At 45.7% G+C, this 27,891-nt stretch overlaps 1 protein-coding gene across 1 annotated transcript in view; it reads left to right on the forward strand.

Annotated features, from left to right (window-relative positions):
• bcl2b (BCL2 apoptosis regulator b) overlaps positions 1-27,891 on the forward strand; it is a 163,512-nt gene that overhangs the window by 102,246 nt on the left and 33,375 nt on the right. The gene's annotated exons all lie outside the window — the stretch shown is intronic.

The following is a 27,891-nucleotide window of genomic DNA, read 5'->3' on the forward strand; positions in this document are numbered from 1 at the left end:
ACACAGCTAATCAAGGAAGGAGGGAGAGAGAAAATGGGGAACTACAGGCCAGTTAGCCTGACATCAGTTGTCTGGAAAATGCTGGAATCCATTGTTAAGGAAGTGGTATCAGGACACTTAGAAAATCATAACATGATTAGGCAGAGTCAGCATGGTTTTATGAAGGGGCAATCATGTTTGACAAATATATTTGAGTTTTTTGAGGATGTAACAAGTAGGGTAGATAAAGGGAACTAGTGGATGTAGTATATTTGGATTTCCAAAAGGCAGTCGATAAGGTGCCACATAAAAGGTTATTACACAAGATAAGGGCTCGTGGGATTGGAGGTAATGTATTAGCATGGATAGAGGATTGGTTAATGTACAGAAAGCAGAGTGTAGGGATAAACTGATCTTTTTCAGGTTGGCAGGCAAGTGGAGTGCCGCAAGAGTCGGTGCTGGGGCCTCAGCTATTTACAATCTTTATTAATGACCTAGATGAAGGGACCGAGTGTTAAGTATCCAAGCTTGCTGATAAGCTAGGTGGGACAGTAAGCTGTGAGGAGAGTACAAAGCATCTGCAAAGGGATAGAGATAGACTAAGTGAGTGGGCAGTAAGGTGGTAGATGGAGTATAACGTAGAGAAATGTGAGGTTATTCACTTTGGTAGAAAGAATAGAAAAACAATATTTTTTAAATGGTGAGAAACTTAAATGCTGGTATTCAGAGAGATTAGGGTGTTCTTGTGCAAGAAACACAAAAAGCTAGCATGCAGGTACAGCAACCAATAAAGAAGGCAAAGAACATGTTGTCCTTTATTGCAAGAGGGTTGGAGTATAAGAGTAAGGAAGTCTTGTTACAATTGTACAGGGCCTTGGTGAGACCACACCTGGAGTACTGTGCACAGTTTTGGTCTCCTTATCTAAGGAAGGATATTCTTGCCTTAGTGGCAGTACAACAAAGGTTCACCAGATTGATTCCTGGGATGAGATTGTGTAGAATGGGTCTATACTCTCTGGAGTTTAGAAGAATGAGAGGTGCTCTCATTGAAACATACAAGCTTCTGAAGGGGATTGACAGGATAGATGCTAAGAGGTTGTTTCCACTGGCTGGAGTGTCTAGAACTAGGGATCACAGTCTCAGGATAAGAAGAAGGCCATTTAAGACAGAGATGAGGAGAAATTTCTTCACTCAAAGGGTTGTGAATCTTTGGAATTCCCTGCCCCAGAGGGCTGTGGATGTTGAGTCTCTGAATACATTCAAGGCTGAGATAGATAGATTTTTGGAGTCCATGGGAATCAAGGGATATGGAGATTGGGCGGGAAATTGGAGTTGACATTGATCAGCTATGATTTGAATGGTGGAGCAGGCTCAAAGGGTTGTATGGCCGACTCAAGCTCCTATTTCTTATGTTCTTATGTTGAGAATAATTTTGGGCTGTCATCTCCGATCTACAAAAATGGAGTTTTCCCATAGTTAAAGGAGATTTTCAAGTAAGGTCAATACCCTTTGTTGCTTCAGTATAAGTTAGGTTCAAACTAAGATTGAGAAGTAAAAGGACAATTTTTCAATATAATGTGCCGCCCAGTTACTTGTATGTAAAATCCACAAGTGTCTTTAAATCATCAGCAATTACTTAATTTAAGACTGCTTTACACTGGTTATTGTAGTTTGTATTCCAGGCACCATAACCCAAATTGTTTGTAAATCCACTGTTGGGAGATGGGAGACAGATTAGGAGCATAAATGTTGGAAGCTGGCTCAAAGATGGCTGTCTTCTCGAATCCAAAATAAAATAGCAGCAGTATAAAATTAGTTCAACGTGCCGCAAGAAAATGGTAACGTTCACATGGGGTAGAGAATTCCAAAGATTCACCACCCTCTGAGTAAAGAAGTTTCTCCTCATCTCGACCCCTTATTCTGAGACTGTGACCCCTGGTTCTAGACTCCCCAGCCAGAGGAAACATCCTCCCTGCTTCTACCCTGTCATTGCCGGAAAGAATTTTGTATGTTTCAATGAGATCACCTCCCATTCTTCTAAACTCAAGAGAATACAGGCCAAGTCTGCTCAATCTGTCCTCATAGGACAATCCCCCCATCACAGGAATCAGTTTGGTAAACCTTTGTTGCACTCCCTCAATGGCAAATATATCCTTCCTTAGGTAAGGAGACCAAAACTGTACACAATACTCAAGGTGTGGTCTCACCAGGGCCCTATATAATTGCAGTAAGACGTATTTACCCTTATACTGAAATCCTCTTGTAATAAAGGCCAACATAACATTTGCTTTCTTAATTGCTTCTTGTATTTCCATGTTAACTTTCAGTGATTCGTGTACAAGGACACCCAGGTCCCTCTGAACACCAACATTTCCCAATCTCTCACCATTTAAAAAAAATACTCTGCTTTTCGCTTTTTCCTACCAAAGTGGATAACTTCACATTTCTCCACATTTCTTTACACTTCTCCCCCCCCCCCGTTGTTCTTTCTCCCCCCCCCCCGTTGTTCTTTCTCCCCCCCCCCCCGTTGTTCTTTCTCCCCCCCCCCCGTTGTTCTTTCTCCCCCCCCCGTTGTTCTTTCTCCCCCCCCGTTGTTCTTTCTCCCCCCCCCCCCCCGTTGTTCTTTCTCCCCCCCCCGTTGTTCTTTCTCCCCCCCCCCCCCGTTGTTCTTTCTCCCCCCCCCGTTGTTCTTTCTCCCCCCCCCGTTGTTCTTTCTCCCCCCCCCGTTGTTCTTTCTCCCCCCCCCCGTTGTTCTTTCTCCCCCCCCCGTTGTTCTTTCTCCCCCCCCGTTGTTCTTTCTCCCCCCCCGTTGTTCTTTCTCCCCCCCCCGTTGTTCTTTCTCCCCCCCCCGTTGTTCTTTCTCCCCCCCCCCGTTGTTCTTTCTCCCCCCCCCCGTTGTTCTTTCTCCCCCCCCCCGTTGTTCTTTCTCCCCCCCCGTTGTTCTTTCTCCCCCCCCCGTTGTTCTTTCTCCCCCCCCGTTGTTCTTTCTCCCCCCCCCCCCCGTTGTTCTTTCTCCCCCCCCCCGTTGTTCTTTCTCCCCCCCCCCCGTTGTTCTTTCTCCCCCCCCCCGTTGTTCTTTCTCCCCCCCCCCGTTGTTCTTTCTCCCCCCCCCCGTTGTTCTTTCTCCCCCCCCCCGTTGTTCTTTCTCCCCCCCCCCGTTGTTCTTTCTCCCCCCCCCCGTTGTTCTTTCTCCCCCCCCGTTGTTCTTTCTCCCCCCCCCCGTTGTTCTTTCTCCCCCCCCCCGTTGTTCTTTCTCCCCCCCCCCGTTGTTCTTTCTCCCCCCCCGTTGTTCTTTTCCCCCCCCCTCGTTGTTCTTCCCCCCCACCCCACCCCCGTTGTTCTTTTCCCCCCCCCGTTGTTCTTCCCCCCCCCCCCCCGTTGTTCTTCCCCCCCCCCCCCGTTGTTCTTCCCCCCCCCCCCGTTGTTCTTCCCCCCCCCCCCGTTGTTCTTCCCCCCCCCCCCCGTTGTTCTTTCCCCCCCCCCGTTGTTCTTTCCCCCCCTCCCCGTTGTTCTTTCCCCCCCTCCCCGTTGTTCTTCCCCCCCCCCCGTTGTTCTTTCTCCCCCCCCCGTTGTTCTTTCTCCCCCCTCCCGTTGTTCTTTCTCCCCCCCCCCCCCCCGTTGTTCTTTCTCCCCCCCCCCCCCCGTTGTTCTTCCCCCCCCCCCCCACTCCCGTTGTTCTTTCCCCACCCCCTCCCCGTTGTTCTTTCCCCACCCCCTCCCCCGTTGTTCTTTCCCACCCCCCCCCCCCCCCGTTCTTCTGCCCCACCCCTCCTAGGATGTAGACCATCAGGCCCTGGGGAATTATCGGCTTTCAGTCCCATTAATTTCCTCAGTACTGTTTTTTTTTACCTAATACTAATTTCTTTCAATTCCTCATTGTCGCTAGACCCTTGATACTCCACTATTTCCGTGAGGTTTCTCGTGTCTTCTGTGAAGACAGACACACAGTATTTGTTTAATTTCTCTGCCATGTCCTTATTCCCCATTATAATTTCTCCTGTCTCAGCTTGTAGGGGACCCACATTTAATTTCGGCTTATCTTTTCCTTTTTACATACCTATAGAAGCTTTTACAGTCTGTTTACTCATTCTATTTTCCCTTTCTTTATCAATTTCTTGGTCCTCCTTTGCTGAATTCTAAAATGCTTCCAATCCTCAGGCTTACTGCTCTTTTTGGCAATATTATAAGCCTCTTGCTTTGATTTAATGCTATCTTTAACTTCTCTTGTTAGCCATGGTTGGACCACTTTTCCTGTGGGATTTTTGTGCCTTAAAGGAACAAAACTTATTGGGTCGACTGTTTCTCTTTTCCCTTCGTAGTTGTCTGCCTATGTGCCGATATGTGCAGAAGCAATAAGTGCCAATCTTTCATGGGGCAATTTAAATCTTCAGGTATAAGTGAAAATTTGGAGCAACTTGTGAGTTGCTCAAACAAGAACCAGCCACACTGTTCACTCTCTAAAAGTGAATGGTTGGTAACTATGCATTTTGTGGACAAGAAAACTATGTAGTGTTGATATTCACTGCACTTGTGTTTTTCTTTCTTTAAATGTTTGATTTATTTTGGGACTCATTCACTTCGGTGTAAGTGTCTTAACTAGCCCTGAAATGTGTTGCATGATTGTGGCATTAGTGTGTATTACCATAAGCATAAAATTGAGACTCCCTAGGGTGCTGCCACCCAGGCGGCCATCTTGAGAGCACTGGGCTTCCTCCTCCGTTTCGGATGCCCGCAAAAGTACGTCATCATCCTCCGCCTGCTCCACAATGACGTGCAGGCCGTGATCCTTACCAACAGATCCGTCACAGACCCAATCCATGTCTGGACCGGGGTCAAGCAGGGCTGTGTCATCGCCCCAACCCTTTTCTCAATCTTCCTCGCTGCCATGCTCCACCTCACAGTTGACAAGCTCCCCGCTGGAGTGGAACGAAACTACAGAACCAGTGGGAACCTGTTCAACCTTCGCCGTCTCCAGGCCAGGTCCAAGACCACACTAACCTCTGTCATCGAGCTACAGTATGCGGACAACACCTGCGTCTGCGCACATACAGAGGCTGAACTCCAGAACATAGTTGACGTATTTACTGAGGTGTACAAAAGAATGGGCCATACGCCAAACATCAGTAAGACAGAGGTCCTCCACCAGCCTGTCCTCACTGCACAGCACTGCCCCCCAGTCATCAAGATCCACAGCGCGGCCTTGGACAAAGTAGACCACTTCCCTTATCTCTGGAGCCTCCTATTAACAAGAGCAGGCATTGACGACGAGATCCAACACCGCCTCCAGTGCGGTCGCACGAGGAAAACAGTGTTCGAAGACCAGGCCCTCAAAACTGTCACCAAGCTTATGGTCTACAGGGCTGTAGTAATACCCACCCTCCTGTATGGTTCAGAAATATGGACCATACAGTAGACACCAAGTTGCTGGAGAAATATCACCAATGATGTCTCCACAAGATCCTACAAATCCTCTGGGAGGACAGGCGCACCAGCATAAGTGTCCTCGACCAGGCCAACATCCCCAACATTGGAACACTGATCACACTTGATCAGCTCCACTGGGCAGGCCACATAGTTCACATGACAGACACGAGACTCCCAAAGCAAGCGCTCTACTCGGAACTCCTTCACGGCAAATGAGCCAAAGGTGGGCAGCGAAAATGTTACAAGGACATGCTCAAAGCCTCCCTGATAAAGTGCAACATCCCCATTGACACCTGGGAGCCCCTGGCCAAAGACCACCCTAAGTGGAGGAGTGCATCCGGGAGGGCGCCGAACTCCCCGAGTCTCGTCGCCGAGAGCCTGCAGAAATCGAGTGCAGGCTGCGGAAAGAGCGTGAGGCAAAGCAGTCCCACGCACCCCTTCCCTCCATGACTATTTGTCCCAACTGTGACAGAGACTATGGTTCTCGTATTGGACTGTTCAGCCACCTTAGAACTCATGTTAAGAGTGGAAGCAAGTCTCCCTCAATTCCGATGGACTGCCTATGATGATGATGATAATGATGATGAAAATTGAGGCTCAACCAGTCTTTTATAGGTCTTTATACTGTGCTGTTTGCATTGACGCAAAACAGTTTCAGCAGTGCCAAACATAATTTACAACAACTACTTGTAGTTATCTAGTGCCTTTAACATAGTAAAATGTCGCAAGGCACTTTTCAGGAGTATTAAAAGACAAAAACATTTGACATAAGGAGAAATTAGGACAGATGACCAAATATTTAGGGCTACATTGTGCAACTATTACTAAGGGATCGTCCCACTGCTTTGGATTTGCATTGGTTGCAGTACAAAGTTTTAAAAACTCATGGGTGTCCCATCTAAGAACCTTTTTATAAAGTTGGTTAATCTTTTTTAATGTTTACTGAGTAGAATAATCTGTTTTTTGCTACTTCGTAAATTAACTTGCATTCAAATGCTTGTTAACATTGTATTCACTGGCAGGGAAGTGACATGCCTTGGGAATGTAACTCAGATCTGCTGGCCCACACTTAATCTAATTTCAGAGATGCAAGAACTATGTGATAATGGACTTCTACTATCCTAATATAGACTGGGATAATAGTGTAAAGGGCAGAGAGGGGAAAGAATTTCTGAAGTGTGTTCGGGAGAACTTTCTTGATCAGCATGTTTCCAGCCCGACGAGGAAGGAGGCATTGCTGGATCTGCTTTTGGGGACTGAGGTAGGTCAAGTGGAACAAGTGTCAGTAGGGAAACATTTGGGGAACAGTGATCATAGTATCATCATGTTTATATTAGCTATGGAAAAGGAAAGAGAGCAATCTAGAGTAAAAAAACACAAATAACCTCCGGAAATACTGGGGACCGAGGGTCTAGTGGGAAGGAGGAACTGAAGGAAATCCTTATTAGTCAGGAAATTGTGTTTGGGAAATTGATGGGATTGAAGGCCGATAAATCCCCAGAGCCTGATAGTCTGCATCCCAGAGTACTTGAGGAAGTGGTCCTAGAAATAGTGGATGCATTGGTGGTCACTTTCCAACATTCTATCGACTCTGGATCAGTTCCTATGGATTGGAGGGTAGCTAATGTAAACCCACTTTTTTAAAAAAAAAAGAAGAGAGCGAGAAAACTGAATTATAGACAGGTTAGCCTGACATCAGTAGTGGGGAAAATGTTGGAATCAATTATTAAGGATGAAATAGCAGCGCATTTGGAAAGCAGTGACAGGATCGGTCCAAGTCAGCATGGATTTATGAAAGGGAAATCATGCTTGATGAATCTTCTAGAATCTTTTGAGGATGTAACTAGTAGAGTGGAAAAGGGAGAACCAGTGGATGTGGTGTATTTGGACTTTCAAAGGCTTTTGACAAGGACCCACACAAGAGATTAGTGTGCAAAATTAAAGCACATGGTATTGGGAGTAATGTATTGACGTGGATAGAGAACTGGTTGGCAGACAGGAAGCCAAGAGTAGGAATAAACGGGTCCTTTTCAGAATGGCAGGCAGTGACTAGTGGGGTACCGCAAGATTCAGTGCTGGTACCCCAGCTATTTACAATATACATTAATGATTTAGATGAAGGAATTGAATGTAATATCTCCACGTTTGCAGATGACACTAAATTGGGTGGCAGTGTAAGCTGTGAGGAGGATGCTAAAGGCTACAGGGTGACTTGAATAGGTTAGGTGAGTGGGCAAATGCATGGCAGATGCAGTATAATGTAGATAAATGTGAGGTTATCCACTTTGGTAGCAAGAACAGGAAGGCAGAATATTATCTGAATGTTGATAGATTAGGAAAAGGGGAGGTGCAACGAGACCTGGGTGTCATGGTACATCAGTCATTGAAAGTTGGCATGCAGGTACAGCAGGCAGTGAAGAAGGAAAATGGCATGTTGGCCTTCATAGCGAGAGGATTTGAGTATAGGAGCAGGGAGGTCTTACTACAGTTGTACAGGGTATTGGGAGTAATGTATTGACGTGGATAGAGAACTGGTTGGCAGACAGGAAGCCAAGAGTAGGAATAAACGGGTCCTTTTCAGAATGTCAGGCAGTGACTAGTGGGGTACCGCAAGTTTCAGTGCTGGTACCCCAGCTATTTACAATATACATTAATGATTTAGATGAAGAAATTGAATGTAATATCTCCACGTTTGCAGATGACACTAAATTGGGTGGCAGTGTAAGCTGTGAGGAGGATGCTAAAGGCTACAGAGTGACTTGAATAGGTTAGGTGAGTGGGCAAATGCATGGTAGATGCAGTATAATGTTGATAAATGTGAGGTTATCCACTTTGGTAGCAAGAACAGGAAGGCAGAATATTATCTGAATGTTGATAGATTAGGAAAAGGGGAGGTGCAACGAGACCTGGGTGAGGCCACACCTTGAATATTGTGTACAGTTTTGGTCTCCTAATCTGAGGAAGGACATTCTTGCTATTGAGGGAGTGCAGCGAAGGTTCACTAGACTGATTCCTGGGATGGCAGGACTGACGTTTGAAGAAAGACTGGATCGACCAGGCTTATATTCACTGGTAGTTAGAAGAATGAGAAGGGATCTCACAGAAACATATAAAATTCTGACGGGATTGGACAGGTTAGATGCAGGAAAAATGTTTCCGATATTGGGGAAGTCCAGAACCGGGGGTTGCAGTCTTAGGATAAGTGGTAAGCCATTTGGAACCGAGATGAGGAGAAACCTCTTCACTCAGAGAATTGTGAACCTGTGGAATTCTCCATCACACAAAATTGTTGAGGCCAATTCGTTAGATATATTCAAAAGGGAGTTAGATTGTGGCCCTTAAAGGGATCAAGGGGTATGGAGGGAAAGCTGGAAAGGGGTACTGAAGGAATGATTAGCCATGATCATATTGAATGGTGGTGCAGGCTCGAAGGGCCCAATGGCCTACTCCTGCACCTATTTTCTATGTTTCTATGTTTAATTGGAGGAAGGCAGATTTCAGTGGGAAGAGAACGGATCTGGCCCAGGTAAATTGTAATCCACGATTGGCAGGCAAAAGTGTAGTGGAACAATGGGCTGTCTTTAAAGAGGAAATAGTTCGGGTACAGTAGAGGTACATTCCCAATCTGGTGAAAGGTAGGGCAACTCAAGTCAGAGCTCCCTGGGTGATGAAAGAGATCGAGAATAAGATGAAGCAGAAAAAGAGTGCATAAGGCAGATGTCAGGTCGAAAATAAATCTGAGAATCAGGCTAAATATAGAAAGTTCAGAGAAGTGAAAAGAAATTAAGAGGGGCAAAGCGCAGGTATGAGAATAGAATGTCAGCTAACATAAAAAGTAATCGACAAGTCTTCTATAGGCATATAAATAGTAAACTGGTAGTAAGAGGAGGGGTGGGGCCAAATAGGGATCAAAAAGGAGAGCTACGCATGGAGGCAGAGGGTATGGTTGAGGTACTCAATGAGACCATTACATCTGTCTTCACCAAGGAAGATTATGCCATAGGCATAGTAAAGGAGGAGGTAGAGGAGATACTGGATGGGATAAGAATTGATAAAGACGAGGTACTTGAAAGGCTGGCTGTACTTAAAATAGATAAGTCACCAGGACCAGATGGGATGCATCCTAGGATGCTGAGGGAAGTGAAGGAAGAATTCGCAGAGGTACTAGCCATAATCTTCCAATCCTCCTTAAAAAAGGGAGTGGTTCCAGAGGACAGGAGAATTGCAAATGTTACACCCTTGTTCAAAAAAGGTGTGAAGATAAACCCAGCAACTATAGACCGGTCAATTTAACATCGGTAGTGGGGAAGCTTTTAGAAACAATAATCACAGACAAAATTAAGTCACTTGGACAAGTGTGGATTAATTAAGGAAACCCAGCACAGATTTGTGAAAAGAAAGTTGTGTTTAACAAACTTGATTGAGTTTTTTGATGAGGTAACAGAGGGTTGATGAGGGCAATGTGGTTGAAGTGGTGTACATGGATTTTCAAAAGGCTTTCGACAAAGTTCCACATAATAGGCTTGCCAGCAAAGTTAAAGCCATGGAATAAAAGGGTCAGTGGCAGCCTGGATAAGAAATTGGCTAAGTGACAGGAAACAGAGAGTAGTGGTGAATGATTATTTTTCGGACCTGGAGGAAGCTATACAGTGGTGTTCCCCAGGGGTCGGTACCAGGACCACTGCTTTTCTTGATATATATTACTGACTTGGATGTGGCTGTACAGGGCACAATTTCAAAATTTGCAGATGACACAAACCTTGGGAGTATAGTGAACAGTGAGGAGGATAGTGATCAACTTTAGGGTGACATAGACAGGCTGGTGGAAAGGGTGGACATGTGGCAGATGAAATTTAACGCAGAAAAGTGTAAAGTAATACATTTTGTTAGAAAGAATGAGGAGAGAGCATATAAACTAAAGGGTATAATCCTAAAGGGGGTGAATTAACAGAGAGACCTAGGGGTATATGTGCACAAATCGGTGATGGTGGCGGGGCAAGTTGAGAAAGCAATTAAAAAAGCTTATGGTATCCTGGGCTTGATGAATAGAGGTACAGCGTACAAAAGCGTGGCAATTATGATGAACCTTTATAAAATACTGGTTCGGCCTCAATTGGAGTATTGTGTCCAATTTTGGGCACTGCACTTTTGGAAAGATGTGAATGACTTAGAGAGGGTGTAGAAAAGATTTACGAGAATGATTCCAGGTATGAGGGTCTTCAGTTACATGGATAGACTGGAAAAGCTGGAGTTGTTCTCCGAGAAGAGAAAATTTAGAAGAGATTTGATAGAGGTGTTCAAAATTATGAGGGGTCTGGACAGAGTGGATCAGAGAAACTGTTCCCATTGATGGAAGGGCCGAGAACCAGAGGACACAGATTTAGGGTGATTGGTACAAGAACCAAAGGCGACATATGAACAAAACCTTTTTGCATAGTGAGTGGTTAGGATCTGGAATGCACTGCCTGAAAGGATGGTGGAGACAGACTCAATCATGGCTTTCAAAAGGGGATTGGATAAGTACCTGAAAGAAAAAACATTTGCAGGGCTACGGGGAAAGGGCGGGGGAGTGGGACTAGCTGAGGTGCTCTTGCAGAGAGCCGGCATGGGCTAAACTGGCCAAATGGCTGCCTTCCGTGCTGTCACCATTCTATGATTTCATCTGTTACTGATCTTGAGCTGGATGTTCTCCTGTCTTCTTACAGTTAGTTAGCATTGCCTCGCTACATTGTTCGTGGAGAATGCAGGATGTTGTCTGTTAGAGTAGAATTCAAAGGTGTGTTTTTTTAAAAAAATGGTGACCAAAAAAGGGTATGAAGAAAAGGAATATAATTCAGTGACATTTATATCTGTTGTGTAACTACAGATTTTTAATCATTTGTATGTAATATTTACACTATTAATTTGCCTGCATTACATTGACGTGTAATTTTTACATGCTTTAAACTTTCACACAGATCTAGAGCACTTAAAAAACAAACTTTGTGATCCTAATTATAGATGATTTCTCTACAAAAATATTTGATTTTGACAACCTATATTTTGAGTAGTCTTGGCCAAAAGCCAAACTGAAACAGTAGCTTGGCTAGGAAGAATTATTTATAGAGGACAGGGACTTTTTAAACAAGCTGATTTTAAAACTCTTCTGATTGGCTGACCTGCAGATTGCAGTCCTGGTTTGGCGGTGGGGGGGGACCCTTTTTTGTTATGACTGAGATTTTATTTTGTGTTACAAAACCCTGCACTCCGCCAGGTCCATTATTGCGCCATTGGTCCAGAATATGCAAATAATTACAGACCAGTGAGCATGAACCATGGGTTTTCGTTGGGGGTAATTAGTTGAAGTGTTAGGTTGCATTTCTCAAATTGCATTTCTCGAACTCCAAGAAAACCGGTAGCGGTGCCTATCTTCGTTCTAAGAAATTGGGTGGTTTTGTTGCAGTAGAATCATTTGTCACATCTTGGAGCTTCCTGCAGAGCTCATGTAAAATTGTTGCCTTTATAGCGCTGTATCGGAGTTGATACATTAACGCTTGTTAGCAGTTGTAACTGCTGAGTGAATAAACTGCGATATATGTCTTCCTGTTTAACAAGCTACTGTAGACTTTAACTACTCAGTCATTAAAAACAGATTCATTCAAAATAATGCAGATGTGACTAATAATGAGATGTGGTTGTTGGTGCCTATGTTTGTATTTATCAAATAGAAGTTGCAATGGAAAATCAACACTTCGAAAGAATCGCACCCCTTCTGTTACATTTACTTGGGAAGATTACTTAAATTGCTTCAGTCTCTGGCCAAGTCTTCATTTGCACATATGTTTGGAGTAGTTTCTAAATAACATTATTTTTCTTGAGAGCTGGGAGGTGTTTCTAATTTATTTTCTTAAGTGTGTCTTTTTTTCGCTTACATATATAGCGAAACTGTCTTTCCATGTATGTAGGACGCTATAATGTGAAATGTTGTGAACTTGTGCAATCATGATGATACACAGCTTGACTTCCAACACACTGACTATTGTTTGAAACTTGAACTGCAGTAATCAAAGTACAGGTACAACCTCCGAAATCCGGAAATGTCGGGACCGAGGCCATTCAGGTTTTTCCGGATTTCGGAACAGAAATCCGATGCCCCGAATCCGGAAATCCCTTGGCCGAGTTTTGGGTTTTTCTGCAATTCGGAGATGGGGACAGCAGCTGCAGTGGTGATTCGGGCCCCGAAGCCAACAGGGACAGATGCTGTGGGTGATCCGGGCCCTGGTGCATTGGGGACGGCGGCTGCAGGGGGCTGGGGAGGGGATTGAGACCCAAATGCTGGAGGGAGAAAGGGGTATTTGGACCTGGATACTGATGGGACATGGGGGGTGTTGGAGGGTGGGTGGGAGGATTGAGCCCTGGATGCCAACAGCGTCAGTGGCTGTGGGATGATTCAGACCCCTTTGCCAATAGGGACAAGGAGGAGTCCAACAGCAATCCAGCGGTCGGCGCTTTGGATTTGCGGGTGCCCGTGGATTAAGAGTGCCTCTTGTGTCTTTTACAGTGCGAGTTGTTTGGGAGTGCCAGTGAGTGTCTGTCTGTCTTTTTTGGGAGTGTTATTTGTACAGGTTTTACTGTGCAGTACTGTGCTGTTGGTGTTTGAAATTTGTGTGCCCATTTATATCACTGTTGTGAGGGGAATGTCTGGTTTTCAGAACGATAACGGATTCCGGACGTTGACTCGTGCGATCTGCACAGTGTCCGGATTTCGGAACATTCGGTTTTTGGAACTCCGGATTTCGGAGGTTGTGCCTGTAAATGATTACGTTTTGATCTGCAGTTGGTCTGGGAAGCGGACTGTTTCGGTTTTCTAGTCTAATGGTACAATGTGGGACTGAAGTGAAGCCTTAACAGCTGAGGTGAGCTGGGAGGCAGTGCGATGCCGTGTATCCTCTCGGCTCTTGTTGCTGACGCTCTCCACTGGAATTCGGACTCTAAACTGTCAGTGCTCCCCCTAAAACCATTTTTAGGCGCCGAGCTGCACATGATTAAAAGTTCACAGCTTTGAAAATCAGGCCTTTTGATATTTTCTCGATGTACTTTGTTCCTAAAGTAAAATGGAGAACAAAATGGATTAAATCTTGAACGTTAACTGATCTGTGAGGAACACATTGCGTGACTATAATCAACAAACTTATGGACCTTTGTGGTATCCAAACTACCTTTGTTTATCCAGTTTAGGTACATCTAGTTTCATTAATTAAATCAAGTGACATAAATATATATATTCCAAAATTTTCCTAATTTTAAGGAAAAAAAGTGGACAACATGGGGTGGAGGGAGGAAGAGAGATTATTCATCCCTCCTTGTTGAAGATAAGTATGTGTCATTGTGTGCCACCCATCACTGGGAGTATTTAAAGATGGGACCACACCCTGATATTTTTGAGTTACACGTGCTGAATAGTCTTAAGACTGATAATTACCCTATGGGACGGAAATTGCCAGCATTCAGAGGTCACAGTGGGTGGCTGTGTTTGTTTATTTTGTTTGCCCATCTTGTGCAGCGGTTGATTTGACTCACCACGCTGAGTTTCTGCTGATGTAGTGAGTAGGTTGTGGAAGTAACTAAAGCTATTTATACAAGGTACAGTATAACTTGTAAATGATCTGAAGTAATGCTACACTAAAGAGTAGAGCAAGAGTGGAGGCGTGTCAGGTGCCAGCAAATCTCCCATATTATTTTACATGAAATAAAAACAGAAAATGCCGGAAATACTCAGCAGGTCAGACAGCATCTGTGGAGAGTGAAACAGAGTTAGCCTTTCAGATTATCAACCTTTCGTCAGAACTATTTTCTGTTTTTATTTCAGATTTCCACCATCTGCAGTATTTTACTTTTATTTTACATGGAGTTGGGGCTCGGGCATTCTGGTTTGCACACCGATTGTGGCCAATAAGCAGCCTTCACACCCGAAACCGATGCCAACAAATTTCCACCCCTTCCCATTTTACATCCAGTGTCAGCATTGAACACAACCGGGTCATGAGTAGCACAATGCAAAACACAGCTTCCTGTGCTATACCCCAACAATATCACTTCATCCTAACCTCGGGAGAGCACCATGTACTGCACTAGTGTGATATTTCCATTTTTCCTGCACCAGATGCTACACTTGTATTGTACTGAAAATATTTCCAGTTGATGCTTTCCTACATTTTGTTATTGCCCTTTTTGATATTTGTGTTTTTGTTGACTGATCTGTGCTGTTTTATTGCTGCAAGTAGACTTGCAATGAAGAAATCTTCCCTCTTGATATTAAACTATTGAATTTTTAGAAGGCAAATAGTGGTGCAGAATTGGTTGAGTCGGGTTGTTTTATTGTCACTGATGTCCAGTTCAGAGTAATTTTGGGAAGCCTTTGTGCAATTGACCAGAGGTTGGCTGCGAAAAAGTAGAGGAAAAAGTATTCCCATTTTTTAAAGCTATTGTCTCTATTTATCTATCAGTGATTTTATTATTTTTCCATGCATTATTGTCCTTTTGTGTGCCCTCTGGGTTCTGAAATAGACTGCAATGACTATGCTGCCTATTAAGGTGAGATGTTTCTCTCTCCACAGATGCTGTCTGACCTGCTGAGTATTTCCGGCATTTTCTGTTTTTATTTCATGTAAAATAATATGGGAGATTTGCTGGTGCCTGACACGCCTCCACTCTTGCTCTACTCTGTACTCCAAGGAGGAAAATCTATAACTTTATTTTTTAAGGAATCTTGCGCAGAACTTTCAACTTCAATGGAAACAAAAATCGATAATGCCTGCTTTATACCCCCGACAAAGTTGAAAATTCCAGTCCTTGTTTCCTCAAGATAAGTGCATAGAACTGAGAGGTTATACCGATCAGAAAAGACTGAACAGGCTGAGGCTCTTTCCTCTAGAAGACTCCGGGGTGATCTTATAGAGGTCTTTACGATTATGAAAGGGTTTGATAGGGTAGATGTAGAGAAAATGTATCCACTTGTGGCCATAAACAATGTTCCCTTTCATTTTATTTTGGCTGCGCTGCCCATTCAAAATACCCGCATGTGCGCTTTTCCTATTTAAAAGTTGGGGAGCCAGTTGCCTGAGCACAGTGCCGCTACAGACTCCCGCGAAATTCCATGGGTGTTTTGCGGCGGCGGTAACCAATAGCGACTCGCTGCACTGCGCCAGTGATGACGACATCATCACCATGCACAGTGACCCGTTTTTGTCCCGAGCGAAATTTCTGTAGCGCCTCCTGAAGTTGTTGTGGGCGATTCGATAGGCTGCTCGTGGGGCGAAAATTAAAGGGGAGGTGGGAAATTTAAAAAAAAATGGCTGCCTTCCCTCCTCGATCGTGGGATCCGTGCCACAATCTTGCAGCCAGCCACTCTGCTTGTCTGCCGGGCTGCAGCCACAGCACCCCGTTCCCTGGTGGTTCAGGGATGGCCCTGTTTTCCGTCCGCGTAGCCAGCATCTTGGCCCTTTGCTTTACTGAGGGGGAGGGCCCAGTCTACGCAGCAGCACTACGCACCTCACCGCATAGCGCTGCGCCCTTTGTGGAGTCCTTCCATCCCGCTCGTGAAAGATTGCAAAGTGCTGCAGTACAGCGGGACCTGGGGGTACTTGTGCATGAAACACAAAAGGTTAGTATTCAGGGTACAGCAAGTGATCAGGAAGGCCAATGGAATCTTGGCCTTTATTGCAAAGGGGATGGAGTATAAAAGCAGGGAAGTCTTGCTACAGTTATACAGGGTATTGGTGAGGTCACAACTGGAATACTGCGTGCAGTTTTGGTTTCCAAATTTACGAAAGGATATACTTGCTTTGGAGGCAGTTCAGAGAAGGTTCACGAGATTGATTCTGGAGATGAGGGGGTTGATTTATGAGGAAAGGTTACGTAGGTTGGGCCTCTACTCATTGGAATTCAGAAGAATGAGAGGTGATCTTATCGAAACGTATAAGATTATGAGGGGGTTTGACAAGGTGGATGCAGAGAGGATGTTTCCACTGATGGGAGAGACTAGAACTAGAGGGCATGATCTTTAAAACTGAGATGAGGAGAAATTTCTTCTCTGAGGGTTGTAAATCTGTGGAATTCGCTGCCTCAGAGAGCTGTGGAAGCTGGGACATTGAATAAATTTAAGACCGAAATAGACAGTTTCTTAAACGATAAGGGAATAAGGGGTTACGGAGAGCAGACAGGGAAGTGGACCCGAGTCCATGATCAGATCAGTCATGATCATGGCGGAGTAAGCTCGAGGGACCATATGGCCTACTACTGCTCCTTTTTGATATGTTCTTATGGAGCAAATGGAGGGCAATATTTTGCGCTGTACTTGTTCTCGGGAGCGGTAAGCCGAATATACTTGGGGACGGGACTTCCATGCCTGGCACAGGAACTCCTGCCTCACGGCTGGTACTGCCCCCAAACAGGATGGTACGTCATTTCAGCCCCTATGTATTTGAACTGGATAAATTAATGCCCATGGTTATTTCCAGGGAAGGCTTGCTGCAAGCTAAAATCTCTCGAGGTGTATGTTGGGTCTTTATTTTTAATATCTGAGCAGCTTAGAAGACTTGACTCTTCGGATTTTTATTGTTTATTTTGTATACTTTTTGTAAAATTACTCAGTTGCTTTGAAATTGTGTTGTGTCTTAATAGAATGCTTTTTCTCTCTGTCTTCCATAAAGAGAGGACGATTCACATGTGCACGTGCAATATTTCAGTAGCCGATGTTTAAAGTAAGGGTTCTATGTCTCTCTCATCATTTAATCAGATATAAAAAGTGAAAAGCATACTCTGGATCATAAAGGATGCATGTCCACTTATGGGCATAACTAGTCACACTAAATCCACGAAAATGTCCAGTGCATAGTCCTGAAAATTGTGACACAACTTTATACTTATCCCTGTAGACAGTGTCAGCAAATAATATTACATAAAAACATAAGAAATAGGTAAGGAGCAGGCCATTTGGCCTCTCGAGCCTGCTCTGCCATTCAATAAAATCATGGCTGATCTGATCCTGGTCCCAACACCACTTCCCCATAACCCTTGACTCCCTTATCATTCAAAAATCTGTCTATCTCCACTTTAAATATACTCAAAGACCCAGCCTCCACTGCTCTCTGGGGTAGACAGGTCCAAAGATTCACGACCCTCTGAGAGAAGAAATTTCTGATCATTTCTGTTTTAAATGGGCAACCCCTTATTCTGAAACTATGCTCCCTAGTTCTAGATTTCCCCATGAGGGCAAACATCCTCTCTGCATCTACCCTGTCAAGCCCCCTCAGAATCTTTTATGTTTCAATAAGATTACCTCTCATTCTTCTTAACTCCAATGAGTATAGGCCCAACCCGCTCAAACTTTCTTCATATGACAACCCCTTCATCTCTGGAATCAACCTCGTGAACCTTCTCTGAGCTGCCTTCAATGCAAGTGTATCCTTCCTTTAAATAAGGAGATCACAGCTCCAGATGTGGTCTTACCAATGCCCTGTACAGTTGTAGTAGGACTTCCCTACTTTTATACTCTATCCCCCTGCAATAAAGATTAACATTCCATTTGCCTTCCTGATTACTTGCTGTACCTGCATGCTAACTTTTTGCGTTTCATGTACAAGAAGCCCCAGATCCCTCAGTTCTGCAGCATTTTGGAATTGTTCCCCATTTAAAAAATAATTTGCTTTTTTATTTTTCCGACCAAAATGGATAACCTCACATTTTCCCACATTATAGTCCATCTGCCAAATTTTTGCCCACTCCCTTTATAGGGCCCAAGTTTTGAGCCGCGCCTAGAACGGCGCAGTCCAGACCTGGACGCCCGTTTTTCGCGCCACAAAGTGCGTCTAAAAAAAAAAGTCCAGATTCTCCACCTCCCTGCAGGTCCTCTGGCCCTCGGCGCAGCGCAGCAGGAGCTGTAGGGGGCGGAGCTAGGTCCCTGCGCTGAAAACAGTGCCGGGACCTCTGCACATGCGCACTACAGTATGTTCAGTAGCTCCAGGCGCCAGAAACTGTGGGAGGGGCCGAAGCAAGCAGCCCCTAGCCCTGGCCGAATGGCCTCACTGGGGCTGCGTGAATAAGGCTCCTCCCACGGCCAGCTCCTGCTTCCTCCCGACCCGATTTTGACTCCCGCTTCCCGCCTCCGGACCGGACCCGACACCGACCTGACTCCCGCTTCCGCCCCCCCCCCCCCCCCACCCCGCCCGGGCCCGACACCGACCTAACTCCCGCTTCTCCCCTGCCCCCGGACCCGACCCGACTCCCGCTTCCCCCCCCCCCACCCCAGCCCCGGTCCAGACCCGACACCGACCTGACTCCCAATTCCCCCCCCCACCCCCCCCGACCCGACTCCCTCTGCCCCCGCCTCCGCCTCCGGACCCGACACCGACCCGACTCCCGGACCCGACACCGACCCCGACCCAACTCCCGTACCCCCTGCCCCCGGACTGGATCCGACCTGACCTCCCTCCCCCCGACCTGACCTCCCTCTCCCTCCCTCCCCCCGACCCGAACCGAACCAACCTCCCTCCCACCACCCCCCCCAACCCGCGCTCCCCCCGACCCGACCCAACGCCACCTACCTGTAAATCTGGTGCTGGGGACGGGCCCTACCCGAAGTCTCGGGCCCGGCCCATTCAGCCTCCCTCCCCCTTCTCCTCCTCTCCCCCCCCCCCCCTCCCAATCTCCTTCCCCCCCCCCCCAATCTCCTCCCCCCCCCCATCTCCTCCCCCCCCCAATCTTCTCCCCCCCCACAATCTCCTCCCCTCCCCAATCTCCTTCCCCCCTCCCCCAATCTCCTTCCCCCCTCCCCCAATCTCCTTCCCCCCCCCCTCCCCAAATCTCGTTCCCCCCCCCCATCTCCTTCCCCCCCGACCAATCTCCTCCCCCCCCCCACCAATCTCCTTCCCCCCCATCTCCTTTCTCCCCCTTCTCCCCATCCCTCCCCCTTCTCCCCCATCCCTCCCCCTTCTCCCCCATCCCTCCCCCTTCTCCCCATCCCTCCCCCTTCTCCCCATCCCTCCCCCTTCTCCCCCATCCCTCCCCCTTCTCCCCCATCCCTCCCCCTTCTCCCCCTTCTCCCCCATCCCGCCCCCTTCTCCCCCATCCCTCCCCCTTCTCTCCCATCCCTCCCCCTTCTCTCCCATCCCTCCCCCTTCTCTCCCATCCCTCCCCCTTCTCCCCCATCCCTCCCCCTTCCTTCCCTCTGCTTCCCCCCCCCTCTCTCCCTCTGCCCCCCTCCTCCCCCTCCCCTCGCTGTCATAAACACAGACACTGACAGACAGAGAATGAGAGACACACACTGACAGACAGAGAGATAGAGACACTGACAGAGACACACTGGGAGGGGGGGGGGGGGGGGATATCCCAGCACACTGTTGGAGGGCTCCCGGTGCTGCAGTCGGTAAGTAGAAAATGTTTTATTTATTGATTTAAAAAAAAAATTATTTCTTATTAATTTTTTTTGATTGATTTATTAGTTGATTTATTGATGTATTTATCATTTATTATTGATGATGGCTCTTTATTTGTAAAACTGAAGTGTTTAATGTTTGTAAACTTTCCTTTAAACCCCCCCCCCCCCCCCCCACCATTCCCTACGCCTGAATTGTAACCTACGCCTGATTTTCTAAAGTGTAGACAAGGTTTTTTCGAGCGTACAAAAATCTTCACTGACTCCATTCTAAGTTAGTTTGGAGTAAGTTTTCACTGCCGAAACTTTGAAATCAGACGTAAGTGGCCGGACATGCCCCCTTTTGAAAAAAAAATTCTGTTCCAAAGTGAAACTGTTCTAACTGACTAGAACTGGAGCAAACTAAATGACGAGAATTCCGATTTCTAAGATACTCCGTTCTACACCAGTTGCTCCTAAAAATCAGGAGCAAATCATGTGGAAACTTGGGGCCATAGATTCTTTGCGTCCACCTATCTTTGTATCATCAGCATATTTGGCTATGTTACACTCAGTCCCTTCATCCAAGTCAATTATATAAATTGTAAATAGTTGAGGCCCCAGTAGCCCACTAGTTACAATTTGCCAACCTGAAAATCGCAGGATAGCTCAGATGTGGCTTGAGGAGTGGTGCAAAAGGGAGGGATTCAAATTCCTGGGACATTGGAACCGGTTCTGGGGGAGGTGGGACCAGTACAAACCGGACGGTCTGCACCTCGGCAGGACTGGAACCAATGTCCTAGGGGGAGTGTTTGCTAGTGCTGTTGGGGAGGAGTTAAACTAACATGGCAGGGGGATGGGAACCTATGCAGGGAGACAGAGGGAAATAAAATGGAGGCAGAAGCAAAAGATAGAAAGGAGAATAGTAAAAGTGGAGGGCAGAGAAACCCAAGGCAAAAACCAAAAAGGGCCACTTTGCAGCAAAATTCTAAAAAGATAAGCCTGAAGGCTCTGTGCCTCAATGCAAGGGGCATTCGGAATAAGGTGGACGAATTAACTGCGCAGACAGCAGTTAACGGGTATGATGTAATTGGCATCACGGAGACATGGCTCCAGGGTGACCAAGGCTGGGAACTTAACATCCAGGGGTATTCAATATTTAGGAAGGATAGGCAGAGATAAAAAGGAGGCGGGTTGGCGTTGCTGGTTAAAGAGGAAATTAATGCAATAGTAAGGAAGGACATTAGCCTGGATGATGCAGAATCTGTATGGGTGGAGCTGCGGAATACCAAAGGGCAGAAAACGCTAGTGGGAGTTGTGTACAGACCACCAAACAGTAGTAGTGAGGTTGGGGACACCATCAAACAAGAAATAAGGGATGTGTGCACTAAAGGTACAGCAGTTATCATGGGTGACTTTAATCTACATATTAATTGGGCTAACCAAACTGGTAGCAATGCGGTGGAGGAGGATTTCCTGGAGTGTATTAGGGATGGTTTTCTAGATCAATATGTCAAGGAAGCAACTAGAGAACTGGCCATCCTAGACTGGGTGATGTGTAATGAGAAAGGACTAATTAGTAATATTGTTGTGCGAAGCCCCTTGGGGAAGAGTGACTATAATATGGTAGAATTCTTTATTAAGATGGAGAGTGACAGGGTTAATTTGGAAACTAGGGTCCTCAACTTCGACGGGATGAGGCATGAATTGGCTAGAATAGACTGGCAAAGGATACTTAAAGAGTTGACGGTGGATAAGCAATGACAGACATTTAAAGATCACATGGATGAACTTCAGCAATTGTACATCCCCGTCTGGAGTAAAAATACAACGGGGAAGGTGGCTCAGCCGTGGCTAACAAGGGAAATTAAGGATAGTGTTAAAACCAAAGAAGACGCATATAAATTGGCTAGAAAAAGTAACAAACCTGAGGACTGGGAGAAATTTAGAATTTAACAGAGGAGGACTAAGGGTTTAATTAAGTGGGGGAAAATAAGAGTACAAGAGGAAGCTTGCAGGGAACATAAAAACTGATTGCAAAAGCTTCTATAAATATGTGAAGAGAAAAAGATTAGCGAAGACAAACGTAAGTCCCTTGCAGTCGGCTTCATGGGGAACAAAGAAATGGCAGACCAATTGAACAAATACTTCGGTTCTGTCTTCACGAAGGAAGACACAAATAACCTTCCGAATGTACTAGGGGTCAGTGAGTCTAGTGAGAAGGAGGAACTGAATGATATCCTTATTAGGTGGGAAATTGTGTTAGGGAAATTGATGGGATTGAAGGCCGATAAATCCCCGGGGCCTGATAGTCTGCATCCCAGAGCACTTAAGGAAGTGGCCCTAGAAATAGTGGATGCATTGGTGATCATTTTCCAACAGTCTATTGACTCTGGATCAGTTCCTATGGACTGGAGGGTAGCTAATGTAACACCACTTTTTAAAAAGGGAGGGAGAGAGAAAATGGGTAATTATAGACCGGTTCGCCTGACATTAGTAGTGGGGAAAATGTTGGAATCAATCATTAAGGATGAAATAGCAGCGCATTTGGAAAACAGTGACAGGATTGGTCCAAGTCAGCATAGATTTATGAACGGGAAATCATGCTTGACGAATCTTCTGGAATTTTTTGAGGATGGAACGAGCAGAGTGGATAAGGGAGAACCAGTGGATGTGGTGTATTTGGACTTTCAAAAGGCTTTTGACAAGGTCCCGCACAAGAGATTGGTATACAAAATCAAAGCGCATGGTGTTGGGGGTAATGTACTGACGTGGATAGAGAACTGGTTGGCAGACAGGAAGCAGAGAGTCAGGATAAACCTCAGGAGAGTCCTTTTCAGAATGGCAGGCAGTGACTAGTGGAGTGCTGCAGGGCTCAGTGCTGGGATCCCAGCTCTTTACAATATACATTAACAATTTAGATGAAGGAATTGAGTGTAATATCTCCAAGTTTGCAGATGACACTAAACTGGGTGGCAGTGTGAGCTGTGAGGAGGACGCTAAGAGGCTGCAGGGTGACTTGGACAGGTTAGGTGAGTGGGCAAATGCATGGCAGATGCAGTATAATGTGGATAACTGAGGTTATCCATTTTGGGGGCAAAAACAGGAAGGCAGAATATTATCTGAATGGCGGCAGATTCGGAAAATGGGAGGTGCAACGAGACCTGGGTGTCATGGTTCATCAGTCATTGAAAGTTGGCATGCAGGTATAGCAGGCGGTGAAGAAGGCAAGTGGTATGTTGGCCTTCATGGCTAGGGGATTTGAGTATAGGAGCAGGGAGGTCTTACTGCAGTTGTACAGGGCCTTATTGAGGCCTCACCTGGAATATTGTGTTCAGTTTTGGTCGTCTAATCTGATGACCGACGTTCTTGCTATATTGAGGGAATGCAGCGAAGGTTCACCAGACTGATCCCAGGGATGGCTGGACTGTCCTATGAGGAGAGACTGGATCAACTGGGACTTTATTCACTGGAGTTTAGAAGGATGAGAGGGGATCTCATAGAAACGTCTAAGATTCTGACGGGACTGGACAGGTTAGATGCGGGAAGAATGTTCCCGATGTTGGGGAAGTCCAGAACTAGGGGACACAGTCTTAGGATAAGGGGTAGGCCATTTAGGACTGAGATGAGGAGAAACTTCTTCACTCAGAGAGTTGTTAACCTGTGGAATTCCCTGCCGCAGAGAGTTGCTGATGCCAGTTCATTGGATATATTCAAGAGGGAGTTAGATATTGCACTTATGGCTAAGGGGATCAAGGGGTATGGAGAGAAAGCAGGAAAGGTTACTGAGGGAATGATCAGCCATGATCTTATTAAATGGCAGTGCAGGCTCGAAGGGCCGACTGGCCTACTCCTGCACCTATTTTCTATGTTATCCTGACTCTCTTTTCTGTTAGTTGGCTAACCCTCTATCCATGCTAATATTACCCCAACCCCGTGAGCTCTTATCTTGTGCAGTAATCTTTTGTGTGGCACCTTATCGAATGCTTTCTGGAAATCCAAATATACGACATCAACTGGATAAGTATTAGATAAGTACATTTAAATAAAATATGCCCATTCACTTGCATTCTCCAGTTTTCCTGTCAAACTGCGATATAACGTGCACGTGAGTAAGTATGTGGAGCACATCATCCCTATGGCTAAGTTTTGAGAGAACTGGCATAGCATTTTCTGCCAGGAGGTGTAATCTAGCTACTGCAATTGAGTCGACATTCACTGTTTTTCTCGTGCTGGCCAAATAAGTGTAACAAATGAGGCTTTAGTTCTCTGGCAGTGGAAAGTAGAATCTGCGGGAAGTGGAAATAACAACTGCTTGAGATGAGGATTTTTAAGGTGGAATTTGATGCTGTATTTTAACATTAACATAGCCAAACAACAAATGATGTAGGAGTGAGTATTCAATCCTCCTTCAAAAAGTGGAACAAAGTTCCAAACCACTCATGGCCTCAGCGGTGATCCTTTTTTTAAAAAAAACACTATTCAGAGTACAATGATAGTTGTGAAATATAAGTAAAGAAAGAACTAGAATGAATTTATGTCGTGCTTCGCCACCTCTTCAGGACATCCTCAACAACAACTTGCATTTATATAGTGTCTTTAATGTAGTAAAACATCCCAAGGTGCTTTACAAGAGTGTTGTCGAACAAAATTTGACACCGAGTCACATAAAGAGATATTGGGTCAGGGGATCAAAGAGGTAGGTTTTAAGGAACATCTTAAAGGAGGAAAGGGAGGTAGAGGAAATTCCAGAGCTTAGGGCAAAAGGCATGACTGCCAATGCTGGAGTGATTAATAGCAGGAATGTGCAAGAGACCAGAATTGGAGGAGCACAGAGATCTCGGAGGGTTGTTGGGCTGGAGGAGGTTACAGATGTAGGGACGCAATGGAGGGATTTGGAAACACTGGAGCCAATGTAGGTCAGCAAGCACAGGGGTGATGGTTGAGCAGGACTTGGTGTGAGTTAGGATACAGGCAGCAGAGTATTGGGCAATGTTAAGTTTACGGAGGGTGGAAGATGGGAGGCCAGCCAAGAGAGCATTGGAATATGATGGCTCTTTTTCTCCCCCCTACCTACCGAGGCTCGAGAGAGCTGGGCAATATCCGAGGTGGGCTGCGACCCCGTTCCTGGCTCCATGTCAGCTCCCCCCCATAACATTCCTTAGGTTGGGCTTGTTAAGCCGCCCTGCGAGGTTCCCTGCCAATTTTCTTTAAAAAGTGGGTCTGATGATGCCATCTGATGGCGTGTCATCAGCCGGTTTCCTTAAAGGGGACCATACCCACCTTCACTTTTGACAGTTGCGCTGTCGGTGTTCTGCAGCATTGAGGTGCTGCAAACTCTGACGAGCACTGCACAGGTGCATGGCTGCACCTAAGCTCTCCCATCACTCCCTCCACAAGCTTATGGAAGGAGTCACAGAACGCATGGAGGTTCTCTTCTCTCCCCATGGGTGGAAGACACCTCCCTAGGACACCCAACACAGCCTGGTTGCACATTGCACAGGTGGGCACCAGCAGGGATGTCATCAGGAGGACCTGGCTGCAGTGGCACAAACTTTTCAATGATCTCAACAGATCACGAATCGTTACTGCAAAGCCACACTCAACCTCATCCTGCTGTGCCACTCATCACATCCCCATCACTCTGCCTTCCCTACCCTACCCCTGTACATCCTTACACCAACTTACCTTGCACCTCCACCCATCTCTCTGACTCTCTCTCTACATTATCACATCCCCATCTCACTAGCCACCCTTCACACTCCCCCTCATCCTTGTTCAATCATACCAACTAACAGAACACAAGGGTTAATGCCAATGTTGATGTAAAGTTTCTGCTAATGTGTTGTCAAACATTGAAATCTTTATTTTCAACACTTTGCCTTCTTGGACAGATCTGTGTATACCTTTGGAAGTAGCTTAGTGAGTTGCAGTAAATCGTGAGACATAATGGTAGACTCCAAAGCTGATGCGTGTGAAAGGAATGACTTGGATATTATAGGGATGCTTTATGGTATTGGTGTGGGGTGGTGCCAACCTGGCACATGTGGCAGCCAGGGTGTACAGCGTCAAGTGAAGTAAATGTGGCCATGGTGAGGCCATCCCTGGCCTCCCGGGCAGCAATGGCATCGGGTGCTGATGTCCTGAGAAGGTTGGTGGTGTTGGTGATGCTGGTGTACCTAGTGATTTTGGTTTAGGGGCTGATTGTGGTGGGATTCTGAGGACCAAGGTGAGATTTTTTTCAAGGACACTGATAGAAATCTATAGGGCAGGAGGAGGCCATTTCGGCCCATCATGTCTGCGCCGATGCTGATGGAATAGATGGCAGGTGAGGATGAAATGACAGAAGTGATCTGTCAATGGTGAGAGAGGTTGCGCCAATGAAATGATAGTGAATTGAGAGTTCACTGCAAACACTTCAAACCTCCATAAAACTGAAATGTATATTCCAAATCCTGGAGGCTCCAGCTTCTAAGATTGGAAATTGAACAGCTGTGAAATGGTTGATTTTATACCACTTCTGTAGTGGTCAACTAGTCCAGTCAATACAGAGTTGTTGAGAACCCGACACATTTAATTGACATGTAACCTGAGGGATGGAAACCTCATTTTAAAAAAAACTTTGTAAAATCCTTTGAACCCGAGAAAAATAGTTTTAAGCAGCTTCTTGACTATCGCAATTGCCTGACACGTCACTTAGTGTCGGGTTTGCAAACCGCAGCCAGAGCCAGCACTTTGGAACTTCACAAGGAGGCGGGTTCAGAGCGGACTTCCACCCCGCTGACGGTCACTGCCATTTTGACAGTGGACCTGCCTCCAAACTCGCACTCGCAGGGCTAGTAAGATTCCGATGGTAAAGTGTAGAGCTAACAAAAGCATGGATGAGGTATACAGCAGCAGATGAGCTGAGGCAGGGTCAGAGACAGGCGATGTTAGAGGTGGAGCAGGTGGGCTTGGTGATGGAATGGATATGTGGTCAGAAACTCATCTCGGGTCAGATATAGGTTTACAAACGGTCTGGGTCAGCTTCAGACAGTGGCCAGGGAAAGGGATGGAGTCGTGGCTTTACAACCAATAGATTACTATTGAAGTGCATTCACTGTGGTTATGCAGACAAAGCGGACAATTTTTGAACTGCAAATGAATGAGTGACAATTATCTGGTTTTGGAGGTTTTGGGTAAGGGATAAATGTTATCCAGGACACCAGGAGAACTCTGTCCACCTGAACAGTCAAATGGGGCTTTTATTCCGCATCTCCTCTGAAAGACTGGAGCATCAGCAGTGCAGCGCTCCCTCACTATTGAACTGAAATCGAAGTAGATAAAGCACATATATAATACACATGTTCAATCCTATAAAAACTAGTCTTTAATGAATACAATTTTACTCACCAATACCAGGTCAAAAAGAAGGGGTGTGATTTATAGCAATGATCCACTCCTGTTTTTACATGCATAACAACCTTTAATATCAGGTTACAGTTTAAGTACAAACCAGATTTATGCTTCCCGACAGATGTTCATCATGTTTCAGTCAAAATAGCGTGTAGAATGGATTATTTTCTTTTGACAAAATTCTGATTTTTCAAGTCACTGATATTCAAGTCAGTATGAAGTCATTCCATGCTTTTGAAGATTAGACTCTTAATGAATTGTTTATTGACTATTTGAGCTCATTACAACCCCCCTCTCCCCCATCCTTGTTGCCCTAGGCATTTTTCTCCATGAGCTGGGTCAACAGCTGTTAGTGCGCCGTGATCAGCCAACATGAGTTTGATTTCTGTCAGCTGTGACTGATCCTCTAAACCTTTCCAGCTTTTTCCGTTCCTCCTCCCCTCACCCACCTGCTAAAGGAATACTGTACTGAGCTCACTGCTGCATCTAGGGATCAGGCCAAGATCTAGTGAAGTGGTTATTTAAAGGAAATTCAAAGTTGTTTGGCACTTTTTAACTGCATATTTTTCTCTTATTTAATATTGCTAATGTGGAAGGAATCTAACCTGTTAGTAAGAAAAGTGAATATGGTTACCATGGATATAACAGTTCTTTAAGGGATAAGATTTTGATTTACCAACTGGTATGATTTGTTTTTGGTT

This window comes from Pristiophorus japonicus, chromosome 5 (genome assembly GCF_044704955.1).
Source record: "Pristiophorus japonicus isolate sPriJap1 chromosome 5, sPriJap1.hap1, whole genome shotgun sequence".
In the NCBI taxonomy this organism is placed as follows: Eukaryota; Metazoa; Chordata; class Chondrichthyes; family Pristiophoridae; genus Pristiophorus; species Pristiophorus japonicus.